Raw genomic sequence first — 20493 nt, 5'->3', positions numbered from 1 at the left:
CCGAGAAAGCCCGCCACAGCGACACTTTGTCCACCACAAATCCCATTTGACCAGACCCGGGATCGAACCCGGGCCGCCGCGATGGGAAGACAGCGACTAACCGCTTGAGCTATGGCGCGGCCCTTGGGTCAGCTTAGTCCGAGTCCCATAGAACCCTTCTTAGGGTCTCCCCCCCCCCAAAATACTGTAGTTTTTCTTAACCAGCTTCAGTGATTTTGATTAAATTTTGGTGATTTATGCAAATCATCTCCATAAATAAACTTATGTAGATGGGATCTTCTTGTGGGAAACCCAGTAGGAAAGAGGCCACTGGGAAGACGAAGGCGTAGGTGGATGGACAATATTAAAATGGACCTTAGAGAGGTAGGATGGGATAGTGTGAATTGAATTGATCTGGCTCAGGATAGAGACTATNTAACAATTTTCTCGAAAACGGTTCAATTGAATTTGATCGAATGTTATTCATATACAGAGGCATTAGACCAAAATAATGTAGTATACACTAAAATATCCTGACCGTAATGGAATTCGAATAACATGTCTCCAGCCTGGATTCTGTTACAAAATATTGTAATTATTCTTAAAATAGTTCCAAAGATTTGTATTAAATTTCTCCAAATTTATTATTAATATTCCCTCATATTTCCCATAAAGTGGCTCTCTACTCTGGTCTCAAAAAATCCTTTGTATTTAAAATATGCTGTTGTTATTGGAGAGGGTGGGTTTCCCCCCCATGCACTTAGACCAGATGTTGGTCCATTGTGCGTCCCCCTGTAATATTCTACCAGTCTCTATACCCTACCGGTATTGGTGCGTGCCATCAGTCCCGACTCAGCCAGCGAGTTCGGCCTCTACTGGCTCAGCGGTATCTCGATACTTCCCCCATCTACCAGAGGCGTTAGAGACTACTGTTGGGCGGGAAATGTCCTGAATTTGGCTCAGTGGTCCCCTTGGGACATGAGGTTCTTTTACGTGCCGTAAAGCTACGACACGGGACCCACGGCTTAAAGTCCCTCCCGGAGGACTTGTTCCCTGAATTTTTCCGCCCTTAAAAATTCCACGACCTCCGCCGGGTTTGAACCCGTGTACCTTGAGTAACGAGGTGGGAACGTTATCCCTAGACTACGGAGACCGCTTATTTAAAATATGTAACTTTCTGAAATATTTGATCGGTGGTAGTAGAAATCTGTAGTCCTTGAAATTTATTGAAGGAAGTATGCACAATTTATTTTCATCTATTTTTTTCCTATCAAATTTACAGTTTTCTGCAAGGTAGTATCTATAAGTTGGTGGATTAACTTAACTAACCCCGTGACTTTAGTCCGCAAGCGAACTATACCGACCGATCGATCGCCGCCGTTTGCCGGCGAAGTTAGTACCAACTTTAGCGGATAGAGTATTTCACATGGTCACCGCAAAAAATCTCCACGACCCTGAAGATGGAGGCGATATGTTCCTCGGAAACGTGGGCTGACTTTTAACGGACTACACGGTGTTATATCCCAGAAGATAGAAGTCTTCATGACTACGTCTCTGAGAACCTGAAATCCTACACATGTTACAACTATTTATTTAAGTCATTGCAAGACACTTTCGTATATCAGAAATTAGGCACCACAAGTTCGGGCAGAACTTTTTTCTTGAGAAGAAAACGGATATAGAACATAGCGCGCGAAGTTAGCCCAAGAGAACTAGTAACGAAAGATAAATCACTTCTAATTGTGTTCCATTGTTGCGTTGTTACTTTGTTTCTTCGTCCCAACCTCGCCCTGCGGCAACATTAGGGTGAGCGCACATCGTTGGGTAAAAACAAATGAGCATCTTGCACCGTATGTGTGCTACAAAGCAGTAACCATAGCAACCTCATGTCTCATCTTACCTCCCGGCTCTGCCTTTCAGCGGTAATTAGTCGCCGTTGTGGTGACGACAGTCTGGCCGGCATGACGTCACTACTAATGTTGATTGCAGTCGGTTGGAGCTATTGTTGTCAGCAGCTGCCTCCGTCTTTCCGTCTTGTATGTAATGAATCCTTACCAGTGGAGGAAGTTTACGTGTAGACTTCGAAACGAAATAAGTGTAAAGAGATAAACTTATATTTATTGCAATAACATTGGAATGAAACCGAGAAACGTTGCCGATTTTTAAACTGCTACTGTGGTTTCATGTTGTTATTGCATATTTGACACCATTTGACAATGGACTTTGTTTCCGACGTTTCGGAGGAAAATTCCGTCCCAATTTTCAGCGTCGAATTGAGTACAGTATGTGTAATGTTATATAAATTGTAGGTCAGTTTTTACGCAAGAACGTGAGGCCAGTTTAAAAAAATATTAATGATGTATATTGATAATTTCTGAGGTCTAATCGGTGGCCCAGAAGTTACAAGTAGCATAACTGAAACGACTGTTCCATCTGAAAAACAATATATTTTTACATCCAGAATTCTGTTATCTGTACCAGAAGTATTCCCTGTTCGACCTACATGTCCAGCCCATCCTAACATTTGAATTTACAAGAATACTTATTGAAGAAAATTCTGATATCCTCTCTAATATTTCAATCCTTCCCCCCAAATTCCTTGAAATGCAGTACTGATTCGCCCTTGTACGAATATTTCTCCATATAGCATTATTACTTACTTACTTACTTAGCGGCCTCCGTAGTCTAGGGGTAACGTTCCCACCTCGTGACTCAAGGTACGCGGGTTCAAACCCGGCGGAGGTCGTTGAATTTTTAAGGGCAGAAAAATTCAGGGAACAAGTCCTCCGCGAGGGACTTTAAGCCTTGAGTCCCGTGTTGTGGCCTTACGGCACGTAAAAGAACCTCATGTCCCAAGGGGACTACTGAGCCAAATTCAGGACATTTCCCGCCCAACAGTAGTCTCTAACGCCTCTGGTAGATGGGGGAAGTATCGAGATACCGCTGAGCCAGTAGAGGCCGAACTCGCTGGCTGAGTCGGGACTGATGGCACGCACCAATACCGGTAGGGTATAGAGACTGGTAGAATATTACAGGGGGACGCACAATGGACCAACAGTTGGTCCAAGTGCATGGGGAAACCCACCCTCTCCAATACAATACAATACAATACAATACTTACTTACTCACTCATGGAGCTGAGCCCTTCTTGAGTAGCAGCGAATTCTGCAGCTACTGAAGAATTTCCCAGAATTTTATGGAACCCGAAGGTTTATTATTGTGTTCACAAGAGCCCTCCACTGGTCCATATCCTGAGTCAGATCAATCCAATTCACACTATCCTCTCCTATTTCTCTAAGATCCATTTTAACATTGTCCACCGACCTACCCCTTGGTCTTCCTAATGGTGTCTATCTTCCTGGCTTTCTCACCAATATCCTATATACAATTCTCTTCTCCCCATTCGTGCTACATGCCCTGCCCGCCTCGTCCTCCTTCATTTTATCATTCCAATTATACTTGGAGAAGAGTAGCATTATATGGAATGGAAATTGTATAATACACAGTTCATTCGCGATATTCATAAAGTCTTATGATACTTTGGGGCGTAGGCGGTAGAATAAAACAGGTAACAGAACTGGAAAATTGTGGTGTGATTACGGGAGTAGGCGCGGCATGAACAGAGAGATGTATGTTTTCATATCCGGGGGCGAGACCGAATTCTAGACAGGTAGTCGTAGCGAACGTTGCTAACTTTATGGGCCTTGCTTGCGTGATGGAGTCGACGGCGGACCAGTCATCTAACTGCAGCTACTTCGCCTTTGGAAAGGTAGGGATCAGAGGGGTCAGGGTACGCAATCTGCCCGGTTCGCTATTCACGTATCTATGGTCACCACAAACATGTTCATCTTAAGTGCTAAGACATGTAACACTTGAAGTTCACGAGCCCTCTCCATAGATTGCAGCAGTAGTTATACTAACATTCACAGTCTGTGTGTAAAGTGATAGAGCAAGTTTATTTTATAGGACAAAGTCATTTATTGCAATGAAGTATGTACATAGATCAGCCCTGTTCAACGCGGCGCCCATTGTATATTTTTCTGGCGCCCTCCGTAACCACATATGATTGAGCCGATTTTTAATATTAATTCAAATTGTATGACAAGAGACATTTTTGAACGTCTGAGTACTGTTAAATATTTTCGAAAAATTTTATTATTATTATTATTGTTTATCATTATTATTATTATTATTATTATTATTAGTAGTAGTAGTAGTAGTAGTAGTAGTAGTAGTTGTAGTAGTGTGTGGTAGAGCCCGCACCTCCATAGGCATCGGTGAATTGTGCCCGAGTACATAAGAACGTTGGACAGCACTGGTCTAGAGGGTTCTGAAACTGATTTGTTTCTGAAGAAAGCAGTCTTCTGGGATTTGGCACCGTGTATATGTGGTGTTAACCGACGTTTCGGAGGAACGTATCGCCTCCATCTTCAGGGTAGAATAAAAATATAAGAAATCTGCAAGCGAAGAGTCACGAGGTAGGAACGTTACCCCTAGACTACGGAGGCCGATCGTCATAATATGGTAGTCTCTTATGATTCCGTGAAGTCAGGTATTCGGAAGACCACAATATGTATCTTCCTCACCGTGAAACTTCAAAACTTAAAAATGTATTTTTCTGGTATAACTCGTAAAAAATATGAAGCTAATTTCGAAATATGTTACCAAGATTATCTTCCAGGACTGCTTGCTGTCATTCTTTTTGTTTTTTGGGTGTACTATTCGAATCTGAATATGACAGAAGTACGTTCCTCCGAAATACATGCAAGTTTCTGCCAGACTACATGGCGTCACATGCCATGGGATAGTAATCTTATTTGTCACTGTCTTCAGAACTTCAGATGGCGTGAAATTTATGAATTCTCTATAAAACTCTTTACCGTACAAAGAAATTGGCATAACGTAAAATAATACATAGGCCAATTTCCTGAAGTATCAGTGCTTGCCTTGATTGTTTACATATTTTCTCAACTGAATATTTTATGCAGTCAAAATAATAACTACGTAAACAATAGACTTTTATATGGTCACTTACGTTACGAATTTGTATCCTCATTTCCGACAGCAGAGTTTACCTCAAGCTCTTTAAGACCAAAAACCAATAGGCCAAAAATTTATGTCAGAATTAAAAGGCCAGCGGCATTAGAGGCAAGTTAAAATTATCACAAATTCGTCTTTGGAAAATTTTGTGAATTATTGAAGTGAAGTAAATTTTCCACTTTTGTTATTACTACTATAAAGAATATATTTTGTTATTACTATTTCTACTGGATTCTTACCCATATAAAGTCTGCATTGATAATGGACCTTAGTATGGAATAAAACATGAATAAAATTGGCTTTGATATTGCCACGTGTTGGGTGTATAACGCGACAAATAACTTTACGCCGTATCGAATGTAGCGAATTTATTGAACACTCGCTCTCGCAATTACACAATTCACAATTACACCACTACTGCCATAAGCAGTATCACAATTATGTCTTCTGCTTCCATTCATACCGACGAATGCTACACTGTAACTGACTTGTTACTCTCTCTCTAGTAACTGGCTCAGTACTCACTATTCACTACTCTAGCAGCTTCCGCACTGACAACACAGAAAACAGTTACGCGATAGCTACCACTGTTGCGTAACGTCGTGTTTACAGGCGTTGCTGGGGAACGCTGCCGAGAGTTGTTTATTGCTGCGTAGTAACCGCGGTGTCCCTCGTTACGTCGCAATGGGAAGTGCTATTACGACACAGCGGGGGAGGGGGACGGAGTGTTTACTGGCCTGTTACCGTAACAGCGGCAGTTGCTCCGATGCTGTTTATTATATGTCACCACGCGAAGGGGGGGTGTTTACCGAGCGTTGCGCCGTCCACGTCACAATATTATTTGGATATGATTATTGAAGATATATATATATTAATTTAATTTTACATTGAAATTTAATTTTCCTGAAGATAAAAAATCAGCACTTCTGATAATTCTGCTTTTAATACTTGTGTGACGAAGCTTCCCTGATCCCAGTACGTGTCACCTACACCCAGAGGACTGCAGAATTCATGCATACAGTATGAGGCAGTGGAAACGAAACGGGAGAATATGAAAATTTTCTGTATTTTATTGACAACGTTAAAATGTTGACGAATTGTCAGTGACAGAATAAAGTGGCCCTTTTTATACAGTCTCTACAGAAATTGGTACGTAAAGAATATTTTAAGAAACTCGATCTCTTCTGATGTAGTATAAAATAAATAGACTCCATATCGTAAAATATATTAAGACTCCACGAAAAAAGGCGGAGAAGAGAACAGTTTGAAATGAAACATCAAAAATTCGAATGGAGAACATGACATTAAAGGGAAAAAGTAAAGTTTCAATATTACGAAGAAATATAAAATATACAATGTCTGAGGTTGTGACTTATGAACTAGCGTCTTCCTCTCAAAATGGCCTGAACACAAATATGACGTAGGGAGTTAAGATCCTGTCATTTTGATATAAAACTACAACTAAATAAATTTAAAATTAATTAAGTTTATATGATGTTCAGAAATGTATCTATACATGTATGTGTGGCGTGCCGCCATAAAGCCGGAATGGTTGAGGAGATCACGGTTAATTTCATAGGCAACGAGCAACGTTCCCACTACAACTGCTAGGAATCAGAACGCATTCATTGCTATGCAGCAGCTAGAATATCCAAGTAACAAATTGTTCGTTGGGTAACAGCGGACGGAATTAACCCTTCGACTAGGTATTCCCTATTCAGTCAGAGTGCAAGTTATAACAGTCCATCGTCGGCCGGAGACCAGCAGAGTTTGTATTCGACTTTAGCAGGGAGAGTTCTTATCCAACTAGAATAGAAGAGTTCTTATCCGACTAGAACAGAAGAGTTCTTATCCGACTAGAGCAGAAGAGTTCTTATCCGACTAGAACAGAAGAGTTCTTATCCGACTAGAGCAGAAGAGTTCTCATCCGACTAGAACAGAAGAGTTCTTAACAGAAGAGTTCTTATCCGACTAGAACAGAAGAGTTCTTATCCGACTAGAGAAGAAGAGTTCTCATCCGACTAGAACAGAAGAGTTCTTATCCGACTAATGAGTTCTTATCCGACTAGAACAGAAGAGTTCTTATCCGACTAAAGAGTTCTTATCCGACTAGAACAGAAGAGTTCTCATCCGACTAGAACATAAGAGTTCTTATCCGACTAGAGCAGAAGAGTTGTAACGTTGGAGAAGAAACGTCTAAGTGACGCTATAAGTGGAGAATAACTGTAAGTGCTAGTGTAACAGTGACTGCCCAATAAAGGTATTAGTTCGAATCCGAGAACCCACACAATTTCTTGTCACGTTGCCTAGCAAACACGCCAAAACATATATACGTAAGAAATATATAGAGAGGATATTATAGTCTTTAAATAATTTAAGGTTATCTTAGCAAAGAATTATCCAACGTTTACATATTGTAAAAATATAAGTTACGCAGTAGGTCACACACCAGTGAGCAGTCTTTTGTTTTCAGTGAATCACGTATGTTATCTGAGTACTGATAATATTTTGATGCGAACATGTGATATGTAGCACATTACAGTATATAAAGAAGATGGCTTAGCTCTTGATTATTTGTGCGTTATATTTGTGGGAGATTGCTTTTACTTCCAACTTTGTCATGTATAGTCTCCGATACGTTCAACAAGGATGAATTGTTGTGTTGTATTTTAGGGTCCTGTTGCACTGATTCTAATCCATGATATGTATGTAATGGCCGTCTTGTAGTGCACTCAATTTCACATGTCACTTCACTACATGTTTCGGCAACATTGTGTCATCCTCAGGTGCTTTATTTACGCTAAGCTATTGCATTGCTTGCCATCATGTGTCTTTCATAAAATTATTAAAATGTACATTCTTCATCAACTATAATAAAATTTGCATACACTAAAATTTGTTAATATTATGCATCTTATGCTTCGCATCCAAAAAGAAAGGACACATCACAAGACACAGTACACAAAAAATATAGGAAAAAGGACTCCCATAGCGGAAGAACCGTACAATACTCGAGTTTGAATTAAGACGCATAAGATGAATAATCTTAACAAGTTTTAGTATATACAAATTGTATTATAGTTGATGAAGAATGTACATTTTAATAATTTTATGAAAGACACATGATGGCAAGCAATGCAATAGCTTAGCGTAAATAAAGCACCTGAAGATGGCACAATGTTGCCGAAACATGTAGTGAAGTGACATGATAAATTGAGTACACTTCAACAAGGATAACATATTTACAGTTTATAGTTTCTTTCTGTTTCTTTCAGAGCATTTAATTCATTTCTCACGTCTAGCTTTTAATCTTCATCTTCTGGTTCGATTTCATAGAGCACTTTCTGCCTCATTACATGGAAGAAATATAGCATGAACATTGACCAAAAATGTCGAAATATTTTAAACATTTATTTCTTGTTTTTCAACCCAACCCACTGGCCGACCTATCTGTGCTCAAAATGTAAACTGCGCACTTTATATTACTGTAACTTTAATTCCCAAATATTACTGCGAAACTAAAATACTCGCCATACATCAAGGACTTTCAAAGGGATATATTTTATAATGGATACAAAACTCAGACACGAAACAATGCCTGGAGTTTGTAAAGCAGTGCTATTGGATAGAATCATGTACTTAGATCTTCAACAGAGTTGTTCAGAATTTCAGTAGAACTCTATTCGCAGAAAGAGATTAATGCAAACAGTCATAATACCTTCTTATTGTGTAAGAGTCTATATATTCCAATGCGTCAGGTTTGAACTGTCTCGTCACAGAGCCGAAATTCTGAATTGTGGTAGGAATTGAAACTTTATGTAGGCGCAATTGATAAGCCGAACAAAGGAACAGTTCTTTTGTGAAGTCAAGTACTCACATTGAAGATGATCATTGCACCTTTATGTAAATTTAAAAGTTTTTAATAACCGCAAAATTTACTGCCACACGGTGCACCCGCGTTTGTGCTGAATAAATCTGTACCCCCGTAAGTGTTCAGAAAATTTATGTTGTCACGTGTATTATTGGCTTTAGACTCGGATCTGATCGGTGATTCGATTTATTTATTGGATGTTCACCAGGCGGAAGTACAATCAGCTGTAACACAGTGTTACTGTAACTGTAACACTTCGTAACTACGAACAATCATAACACTCTAAAGGTTACTGTAACTACGCCACATAAAATGAAGACTTCACTTCTGACTTCTTCTGACTTCTTTTTCTGACTTGTGGTCGTCTTCTGTCCCCTGCATTCTCGTCTCTACGTAATCTTCTAGTAATCCTCTTGAGGTAGCTCTTGGCGTACCACAGAGGACACCGAGTCGAACAGTTGATTTCTCTGTTGTCATGAAAACGTCCGTTCCGTTGCAAATGAAACCTGTTTCTGTATGCATTGTCTAGGAATCGTTGTCTTCCGTAGTTCCTTTGTTATCGGGATTATTGGGACTTTCGCTGTTAAGTAACTGAAGTTCTATTGTTGACCGCGTTACACGGGGTTTTCTGGTTAATGCTCTGATGAACCTGTCACAATATGTAGGTATGTGTGTGTATGTATGTAAATATATGTCTAAAGGCTTATGTATATATGTACGTATATATAATAAATATGTGTATCTGTGCATGTGTAGAATGTAAACTGCGCATGTATTAGGTATGTATATGTATATGTATTTATGTAAAACTTATGCATGTGTGATTCTTGGCTTATTCGACGTGTTCTCAGACTGTATGTTACATTGTGTAAAATGGTGTGATGACTATGGGCATTGAAATTTTTACCAGTTTTGGACAAATTCACACAATACATTAAGAGATATAATGACGTGTAGTCCGGTGATAGTCAACAGAACTTTCGAAGAAATACATTGCCTCCATTTTCAGGATCCTAAAGTAAGCGAAGCAGGAAACCAACAGAAATTACTTGCTGTCTGCTTCATGGTGATTTGTTTTTCGGTCAACTTTTCGATTCTGAAAATGGAAGCGATTTGTTTCCCTGAAACAGCAGTTGATCCTCATCGGAATACATGACGTCATATTCCAGGGGACTCCTTACATCCACTTCTGTGAGAACCTTAGTCACGAGAATTACAAATTGATAGATATGTTTATTAATTTGAGATTTAACTGTAGTGGTACAAATTACTCACTTTGTTTTTTTTTTAAGTTTTATGTCTATGTCCATAATTCCGCATTAATGACGAAGGCAAGTCAATATAATATTTTCGGCTCACACTTAATTAAGAACGACCGAAATTTGGACCCTTCGCTACCGGACACTGTATGATAATTCGAGCTGGAGAACTTTTCTGCAGCCTAATATCAGACAATTTTTCGTTCGTTTGAAATCCTCCCCGGATATTAAGTTGGAAGCCTGCGGATATTGCGGGTAAATATAGAAGCTTCTTAAGAATTCCAGCCAGACAGCTCAAGGCTGAGGTAATAGTCTCTTCCAGGTTCCTTTGTAATTCCCTGGGAACATTGCTTAACACTTCTACAGCTTCTCTGTAGTATGTTGTGAACTTATGTAAGAATTATCTTTAGGGTGAACCAGCGAGATATGAAATGAGTCTATGTAATTATATTAGTCAACAAACAGAAGCAGTAAGAATTTCGTTAACGAGACTCTTCTATGTTATATCGTTTCGTCTATTTTCAGTTATATTTCTTCAGGTCCTTTCCTTTGGGGAAATATTTTAATCCCTAGAACATTTCTGGCTATGATAACAGTTGTTGCTTCTCTAGATAGTGTCAGATAGTGACCTCATACTATTGTCACGAAAAAGGGACGCGTGACTATAGACGGGGTTTGGATTAGTGGATTGGTTTTATTGACCACTTGTATACATCACTCGGAACTACAGGCAATTACAGCCCTATCACTGATCTACACACTTTACAGTTCACCGTTACACACATACAAATGTTCTCAGTTTTCACTAGTCATATCCTGGCAACGGATTTAACACAGTGAAGATTTTTCAGCTTCCCTGGTCACACCGTTGTCCGCTGGTTAACACTCATAGCGGTATCTTCGCAGTCTCCCTGGCAGAACCCAAGACTCGACTGTTCTCGACAGAAATCTTCTTTATAACCACTTAGCACGGACTGAATATAAAACACTGTTTCCAACAATAAACACATTTTTTTTTAGTGTTTACCGATCTGTTACTCAGAAACGGGTTCTTCAATTGTTGAGTGTGTTTTCATTTCTGTGAAAATCCTTTTACCGAGTCGTTGCCTAACAATGAACTATTCTGGCTTTCAGGTGTCATGTCACATTATTTTGCTTCCAAGGAGCAGAGATGCGAAAAAAAAATTAAAAGAAAGACGCCAAGTTTTTGTATATTAAATTACAGTGAAATAACGAGGTAATATTTCTCATTGTCATAATTATTAGTCACGAATTAAAAATTGTTTAGATATAAGCGTGATTTTGAGGATAATATTAAAATGGATTTTAAGACAGTAGTATACGCGAATGTGTTTAGTAAAAATGGCTCGAGTTGGTATCTAGTTTCGTGCAAGAAAACGATAGGGTATTCCCTGACCAATTAAGTAGAAGTACTATGTTCCGTGGAATTAGTTCCAGAACTTCAGAAAACGTACGTGTGGCAATCTCCAGTTGGTTCCTACGCCAGGCTTGTTTTTAGACCTGGCCGTTCTGAATAGAATGCACAGTGGACTCTGTTCGTCTGGCTCATTGCGATAAGGACTGCATATGTTTTATGCCAGTTATAACAGGCGTTACCCTCCGTCCCAGAGCGCAGCTAGAAACACTGCCCCCATTAAGTCTCACGCGCAGCCTAGGGGCCAGGTATAAAAACACGGGAATGATTCGGAAAGTTGTGACAAGTAGCTGTTAGTTGTGTGTTAGTGTCAGTGAAAGTGTCCTCTTGAGTCACCTCTAGTTGAAGGTGAGTGGTCAGTAGTAGTCAATCTTTTCAAATAGTCGAAGAGGGGCCCCCATTTCGAAACACGCAGCAGTCTTGGAAATATTAAGTATATGATCATGGTACGCGGTAGCCATGCTACAAGCCGGAAGGTAGCGGGTTCAAGTCCCGATGAGGTCATTGGATTTTTTACAGTTGACATAATCCTTCCAGCCGCACTGTGGCCCTGGGATTTACTCAGCCTCTAACAGAAAAGAGTACCAGCAATTAATTAAATAATTTTCCTGGGGAGTAAAGGCTGACAACCTTATCGACATCTTTGAGCCTGAAGAAAACAGTCTTCTGGGATTTGGCACTGTGTATATATGGTGTTAACCGACGTTTCGGAAGAACGTATAGCCACCATCTTCAAGGTATAATGAAAAATATAAGAAATCCGCAAGTGAAGAGACCGTGAGAACCGGTAAAAGCAGACTGCTTGCGGATTTCTTATATTTTTCCTTCTACCCTGAAGATGGAGGCGATACGTTCCTCCGAAACGTCGGTTAACACCACATATACACGGTGCCAAATCCCAGAAGACTGCTTTCTTCATAGTCACCTCCGTAAAAGCCTCAAATCTTACATCTTTGAGCCTATTGTCTAGAAAGTGTGGGACCCTCAACGTCTCACAACCCTGTGGGCCTTCACGGCCTAGTACAGGGATAGCTTTACTTTACTCTACTTTTATGGTCATGGGTCCCGATAGGAACAGAAACCACGATTGACTGTGCTGATGAGGTCCAGCAGAAATCTACCCGATCTTCCCATCCCGGCATGATTCTGAAAGCGATACGCTGTAAGATTTAAATGTGTGTCACACAGATCATGCCACTCAGTACCTGCTTATTGGGCTTTCCATGAAGTGTTCTTCCTGATGCACTGCTGGTTCTGCTGGTATGAAAGGCAATACTGTTTCCCTCTGGGATCAGTGCACTACTTGTATTGCAAAAACCTGAGGCCACTGCATGATAAATTAATGCAATTTAAGGTTTGCGTCGACACGGTTGGCCTCCGCTGAACACTGCTTGGGGATTTCTTGAGTTCGAGCTAAGTAGAAGACAAAGTTTCTTTTTACACCCCATTCCCTTCTTCTTCCATTTCTAAGTTTTCTTCGAAGTAGGAAACTGTTGCGAATACGGGGACGCCCGTCTGCCAGACGTACCAAATTGATGCCTGTCAAAATCAGACGCTGTGTAGAGGGAACTCCACTGTTCAGCTGATATACACAAACGTGTTGTATTGAGGAGTCTTGCCCCGTAGAACAAATACTATTAACTTAGGTAGGTCGCACACCGGCATGCGTCATGACATGTAACAGTCAAGACACGATGTCTGCTACATGACGCAAAGAAAGGAGCACAGTTGAAAGGAATGAGATTATGAAAACCGCCGCGCACCAGTCTGAGTCATGATGCTGACGTCAGCGTCATGCTGACGAATTACGAATAAAGCGAGACTGCGTCTCATGTCTTGGTGATTGTATTGACGCAGTTGGTGTGCGGCCGCCCTTAGAACAAATGTAATTAAAATTTCTTTCTCCATAAGATTAGAACTCACTCCTTTACATTTACATCTGTCATCACAAAACTCAGGGGTGCAACGGACTGTACAGTTTCAGCATACCTAAAGGCAATGAGAAGGTCAATGAACATTTAAACGATGGCTTTCATAAAGTGGATTGAAAATGGGGGACTGGTAGATGTTAGAAGATTATGAATGAAAGAAAAAGGAAAATATAATACATTGTAGAGAGAAAAGAAAGGAAGAAAGAGGAAGATAGAAGGTAACAGGGAACAGACAGTGGGGAAAACGGGAATATTATACAGAATGGATCGTGCAGTACTTTCGGTAATATAGAATTAGATCAGCAACATATTATCAGATATACTGAATGTTCTCACATCAACATGGTATTCATTTTTATATAGGTGTAAGTTACGTAAAGTAAGTAAAGTTATCCCTCTAACAGGCCGAGGAAGCCCATAGGGTTGTGAGATGTAGAGGTTCCCACATTTTCTAGACAATCAGTTCATAGATGGCGGTAGGGTTGTCGGCCTTACGCGCCGGCCGCCCTTTACCCGCAAGATTATTCCTGGTATTCATTTCTGTTAGTGGCTGAGTCGGCCATAGTGCGGCTGGAAGGATTAGGTCTAATTGAAGAAATCCACCTCATCGGGACTTGAACCCGCGACCTTCCGGCTTGTAGCATAGTGCCTCAACCAACTACGCTACAGCATACCCCGCGTTATAGATGTACAAAATGAAATTATGTAAAAGATGCAGTATACGTGGTCTGTCGTCGTTTCATGTGTATACTTAATGCTTCAAATTGTACTGCATTTATTTCAGTTCGCTGGATAGCCATTTTGCTTTCTCAGATGTCTCTGTTCTTACAAAAATGAGAATTTTAACAAAATGGACGCTGTAGGATCTGAGGTTCTCACAGCGGTGGTTATGAACAGTTCTGTCTTGTGGGATATAGCGCTGTGTATGATCTGAGGTTCTCACAGCGGTGGTTATGAAGGGTTTTATCTTCTAGGATATAACGCCGTGTAGCCCGTTGAAAGTCAACAGACATTTGGGAGGGACATGTCACCTCCATCATCAGAATCAAATAAGAGGAGCAAATTACCAGCACGAAAGCAGGTGGCATGCCAAGGCGATATCTTCCTAAGAAACGTCGGTACTTTAAACGTACTCCACGGCGTTGAACCCCCAGATGATATAACAACTTTATCTTCTTTTATTGCTAGTGGGGTGGGACTAAGTACCTTATACTGCGGCCACTTCTGGCCTAATGTACCAGCCCCAGATGATAGGTGAGGGTGATTGTGGAGCAATTGGTGGAATGAAGATTGGCAACGGAAATCGAAGTACTAGGAGAAAACCTGCCCAGCGCCACTTTGTCAACCACAAATCCCACTTGACCAGACCCGGGATCGAACCCGGGCCGCCGCGGTGGGAAGCCAATGACTAACCGCTTGAGCTATGGCGCGGCCCTTCACCTTTGTCTTGCTCCTGTCATTGTTACAATAGTAAATTTATATATTAAGAAAGAACTATTACATAAATCTTCATCGAAATGATGCCGCTTGTGCTGTAAATGTGTGAATGGATCGGTGGGACTGTACAACTCTTGACCACATCAGACATGGCCTGTGAACACTAACCGACAAGAATCAAATGCCGTAACCTCAGCGAGCCACAACTCGCACTGTTGAAGAGGGCCGATTCTAAATTCTTACAACATTTCTTCATTCACCAATAAAACCCAAACACAAACAAACAACAAATTCCGTGATTTTACTCGTAGTCCACAAACGAACTACGCCGACCGAGCGATCGCCACTTGCCGGCGAAGTTAGTGCAACCCGGCTCTACCAGATTTTCTGAAAAGCAGTGCGTCTGGAAGGGCGTCCACTCAGCCCAGTGATGATAATTGAGGAGATATTTCAAGGAAATAGCGGCTCCGGTCTAGAAAACTGAAATTAACGACTGTGGGGTTTCGTTGCGCTGACCCCGCGACACCCTCTATCCGCTAAATTTGGCACGAATAAAACTAATTAATTACAGGCCTCACCTAGACGACAACAATAGTAATGCAGACATACCCTTCCAACTTTCAAAATCTTTCTGAAAGTCCAACCCACCATAATCTTTCTGTAAACCATCATACAACCAGAACAAAGTGAACTGTTGTAGAATGTAAACATGTTAATGAACCTTCGGTCCCGCAGAGATGGGGAGTTTGTTGATCAGTTGAAGGGCTGTTAACTTTTCAAGAAGGATTATCTGTTTCGTGGGGTTAGATTGATGTGCTAGTGAGTTTAAGGTGAACAGTTCAAAGGTGGTTGCTTCAGCATTTCCTTTCAGTCTCGAAGGGTCACTCGCTATCCTGGCTGGCGTTCTGTTCCGCCGTTCCAGGCCAATGACGAGGCAGTGTACTCGCTAGAATTTCTTCTATGCCCATTCAGGCTAAGTTTACATGATCATACAGTGGCTCTGCTGTCGACGCTGAAAAACGTTGAGTGGTGACACAAAGATGAAATTGTCTCTCTTGCTAATTCATTAACCACCATGTAGTGAAGTCATATTGGGAAGTGGAGGTATAGCTCCACCTTTCTTTACCTCTGTATTATATGGAGGTGAACGGTTAGCTTTACGCCCCCGGGGAAATAGGCTCCCGGTACCCATAGGATAGGACGGAGGTGGGCCCCAGAAGACTCGTGAAATAATTGGAAACAAAGCAATTACGTTTTCACAAAATCCTCACAGGACCCTCATTGAATTTTCATTTCTGTAGATCTGGTTGAAGCTGTGCGCCTGCGAAAGCTGCTTCTCTGACGTTTACATCTCTAGAACAGCCACTGACTTTCGACGTCATTTGTCTTTCTTCCTGTCACAAGGAGTTCCATCTTGGGCATCACGCTCTCTCTCTCTCTCTGACGAAATTCATTCTACTTTTCAACACAGTGTTACTGCCGGTCAACTATCCATATCCATGTATAATTTTCCATTCGCCGGTCACAGTAGCCGAACGGTCTAAGGCATGTACTGTCTTCGCTCGCTTGGAAACCGGGATCGTGGGTTCGGATCTGTTTCCTGTGAGGTACGGACTGAATTCTTATATATTATTCTTATACACGGCCGGTCACGGTAGCCGAGCGGTCTAAGGCATGTACTGTCTTCGCTCTCTCGGAAGCTGGGATCGTGGGTTCAGATCCCACTCAGGACATGGATGTTTGTGTGCGATTTTCTGTGTTTGTGTACAGGTAGAGGCCTTGCGACGAGCTGATCACCCGCCCAAGGAGTCCTACCGAATGTGTAAGCTCTAGAAAAACCGAAGTGAACGGAGAAGTTCATGGACGTAGGCCTAGGCCCACTGGGGCTGTAGTGCCAAGGGGGGAAAAAAAATTCCATTCTCTGGCTTGTCACACTAGCATAACAAGATCATTTGTAGCCAAAGAATTTCTAGTGCTACTACTACTACTACTACTACTACTACTACTACTACTACTGCCACGGTCACAACCACTATCATTGTTACTGCTATTATTACTGCTAATTCTGATACTACTATTACTACCACCAAACTCAAAATCACATTGCAACTGACAGTCAGTCAGTAAGTCTTGGTGTCGAGCACCATCTGGAACTCATGACCAAATATTTATTACTCTTTGACAGTTACGGTCTTGTTTTTCTGAGGCGCTCTCTCTGACGAGAGGCCGGTTCTCATTTTTGTATATGCTGCTGACCCTTGCCAGCGCAGTCTTTCTCGGGTCCAAGTCCCTTGGGACTCGTGACCGTATTTTACTGTCTCAGATTTGAGACCTCCCTTTTCCTCGCCTCCTGCGACTCGCAAAGTCACGGTGGAGGTACTCAACCCCGCCTCCACACGGGTGTACTCTCATCACTACCACAGTTACTATTTATATATTACTATTGTCGTTACGGTTGCTGTTGATAATAGTTCAACATCTACAAATTTATAAACGCAAGTCATGACAACTCCAAAGTCAGAATAATGAACAGTCCATGAAGAGTTGCATCGAAGTGCAGGAAGCAATAGAAAGCACTGAGGAAGATGCACGAGTTTACAAGTCTTCCTTCCCGGTTATTAGAATACAAATAAAGGATAATAGTATAATTCACGTGCCATATTTTTCACATTCAAAGGAAGGAAAATAAAAGAAGAATTAATAGAAAGTTTGTTTACCAAAAAAAAATAAATGTTTCCAGTACTGAAAAGTAATTAATTATATCCTTAATTCGCTTAGTGGGGTGGGGGTGGAATCCAGCTTGGTTCACTCGGCACGGCGCCCACTGATTGTTCTATTGTACTTGCCCCGGGTGATTATGATGATGGAGAATTTGGTGGAATGAAGATTGGCAGGGGAAACCGAAGTACTAGGAGAAAACCCGCCCCACCGCCACTTTATCCATCACAAAACCCACTTGACCAGACCCGGGATCGAACCCGGGCCGCCGCGGTGGGAAGCCAGCAACTAATTGCTTGAGGTATGGCGCGGCCTACTGAAGAGTATGTCGGGAACCCAATCCGCACGAAACTTCCTTCTGTCTCACCTAATTTGTTTTAACTCTCTCCTGAGTCTTGACAATACTGCGCGGCATGCATGAGAAGCAAAGGCGATCTGTAAGCTGACGTTTCTCGTCAGAGGGTTCGCAAAGCAACTGAGTTGTGGAAGGGTGACTGTGGTTATAGGGGCCAGCGGCAGAAAGGGACAAACGGCATTTCTTTTTATATATTTGTTCTGCGCCTTCATTGTTTGTCACCTGTATCGTATGTAAGGAGCACACAGACCAAATCTTCAAGATTATCTAACAATTTGAGATTAATCTGCATGTGAAATGAGTCACTTCTCGAAAGAGATGTTACAGGAATGTCTTAAAATCAAATAAAAACATTATTTATTCTCAAAGAATCTGGGAAATTGCGGGCCGTTTGTTGAATGTAGGGCCATTGACAGTAGAATAATTCTTGTTTGACTATTCCTAGTTGAACGGGTAATAAAATTAATTGGCTTCATATTTTGTAAAGGATGTTTTCTCCTCCGTCTGAATGACAGGCGCTGAGATCCTCAAACTAAAATAATTTATGTATATTTTTACTTCAAAATTTGAATGCGTATGAAATTTTGTTCCTTATATTAAGGGGTGCCGGAAGCAGTGTCATCAGCAACGACTTGAAGCACAGAGCAAATTATGCTCGAGATGGTTCAAGTTCGTATAGCAACAGGCGTGACCAGAGCGGTTTGAACGGCTGTTGTACTGCGATGTGGAAAGCAAATGGAAAAACTACCACATTATCACTTTTCCTGGATAGTCTCTTTCCAAAAACAGAGACACCAGAACCAGAAGACGAGGAAGAAGACTAAGAAGATGCTGGATGACCTTGGGGACAGAAGAGGATATTCTCATCTGAAGGAGAAAGCTCTAGATCGCATTAAGTGGAGGAACTGATTTGGACGAGACTGTGGACCTGTCGTCTGACAGATTACTGATGAATGAATGAATTAAGGGAAGAGCATGGACTGACGGTGAATATAACACTGACGTGAGTATCTCCTTCAGGATCGAATAGTAAGCAAAGCAAGAAAGCAACAATAACGTCCGTTTCTTGACGCTTGTTTCACCCATTTTTCGGCTCTGAAGATGGGAACAATATATTCCTCTTAAACGTCATGAGCTAGCAGGCTACACGGTGTTACATCCTTGAAGTAGTCAGTACTATTCACATTCACCGCCCTGAGAACCTCTTCTCGAACTTAAACTGAGGGTGTTTAAGAACAGGGTGGTGAGCAGAACATTTTGACGAAGAGGGGTGAAGTAATTGGAGACTGGAGATAATTGCAGAGTGTGGAGCTTCATAGTTCGTGCTGTTGACAAATATTATGAGAATAATGAAATAAAGGGCAATGAGATGGACAGAGTATATAGAGAACATGAGAGACAAAAGACGTGCATACAAAATTTTTGGTATGAAAATTTGAAGGAAGAATCTCTCACTGTTGTCTGAACCTCGAACTGGTCTCTACTCTCTAGTCTTCTGTGATCTCTCTACTCTCACGAATTCACGAATTCTCTGCCTTTCATAACCTCCACGCGGCCCGCATAGAAGACACAACGTTGACGTGTTCCTCTGGTGTTTCATTGGCTGTCACGGGAATCTCGTGTTCAGCAACTCGTTGCCTGGTAATGACTTGTTCGCCGCTATACATTATAACGTGAATGTATTTTCCGGCGGACGTCAGCTCTGGCTCCATTATTCTGGCTTTCAGTCGTCACTTCACAATATCAAGGCATAAATTGGGGGAGAGTAGACTGGGTTCATCTGGCTCAGAATAGGGGCCAGTGGCGGCTCGTTATGAATACGATAATGGATTTTTGAGTAGTTCTTTACAATGATGGCAATTTTTTAAGTGTCTCAGCAAATATAGACTTACCTCGAAGCAGTTACTTATTTAGTTCACTCTATTGTGAAATGCTCAGCTGATACCACGAAACATAAGATAAAGACTTTATATTCGTTCTTATCAAATGCCAATTATTATTATTATCTTAATTATTATTATTATCTTATTATTTATTTATATATTATTAATTATTATTTATTATATTATTATATATATTATTATATTAAACATACTCTGTTCATATTCCTTTCTGCAGAAATGAAGGATTAACGTTGTGACAGTTCTGCCTGACATCCTGTCACTTCGCTTATTCAGTGCAGTGCAGTGGAAGCAGATATGGACAAATCCCTTCAGTCGCACGAAACTAAAGTCCATGGTCGAAAAACAGGGAACAGAATTTGCCTGGAGCAGGCATAATTTTATTTTATATTTGATAATATCGCTTTACATTGTGTGGCTTAACTGTCACAAGGACACAAAACCGGATTTCATTCAGACCTAATAATTGTAAGTTTTGAGGTTTTCACGGCGATGACTATGAAGAAAGTCGTCTTCTGGGTTTAGGCGCCGTGTGTTCTTCGTTTTGGCCGACGTTTCGGAGGAACG

At 41.1% G+C, this 20493-nt stretch overlaps 1 protein-coding gene across 2 annotated transcripts in view; it reads left to right on the top strand.

The window, feature by feature from the left end:
• The window catches only part of LOC111867985, a 599613-nt gene that overhangs the window by 109201 nt on the left and 469919 nt on the right, over positions 1 to 20493 (top strand). The window lies entirely within an intron of this gene.

This window comes from Cryptotermes secundus, unplaced genomic scaffold (genome assembly GCF_002891405.2).
Source record: "Cryptotermes secundus unplaced genomic scaffold, Csec_1.0 scaffold97, whole genome shotgun sequence".
NCBI classification, from domain to species: domain Eukaryota; kingdom Metazoa; phylum Arthropoda; class Insecta; order Blattodea; family Kalotermitidae; genus Cryptotermes; species Cryptotermes secundus.
The sequence above is the reverse complement of the archived record's forward strand: the minus strand, read 5'-3'. Positions and strand labels throughout refer to the sequence as shown.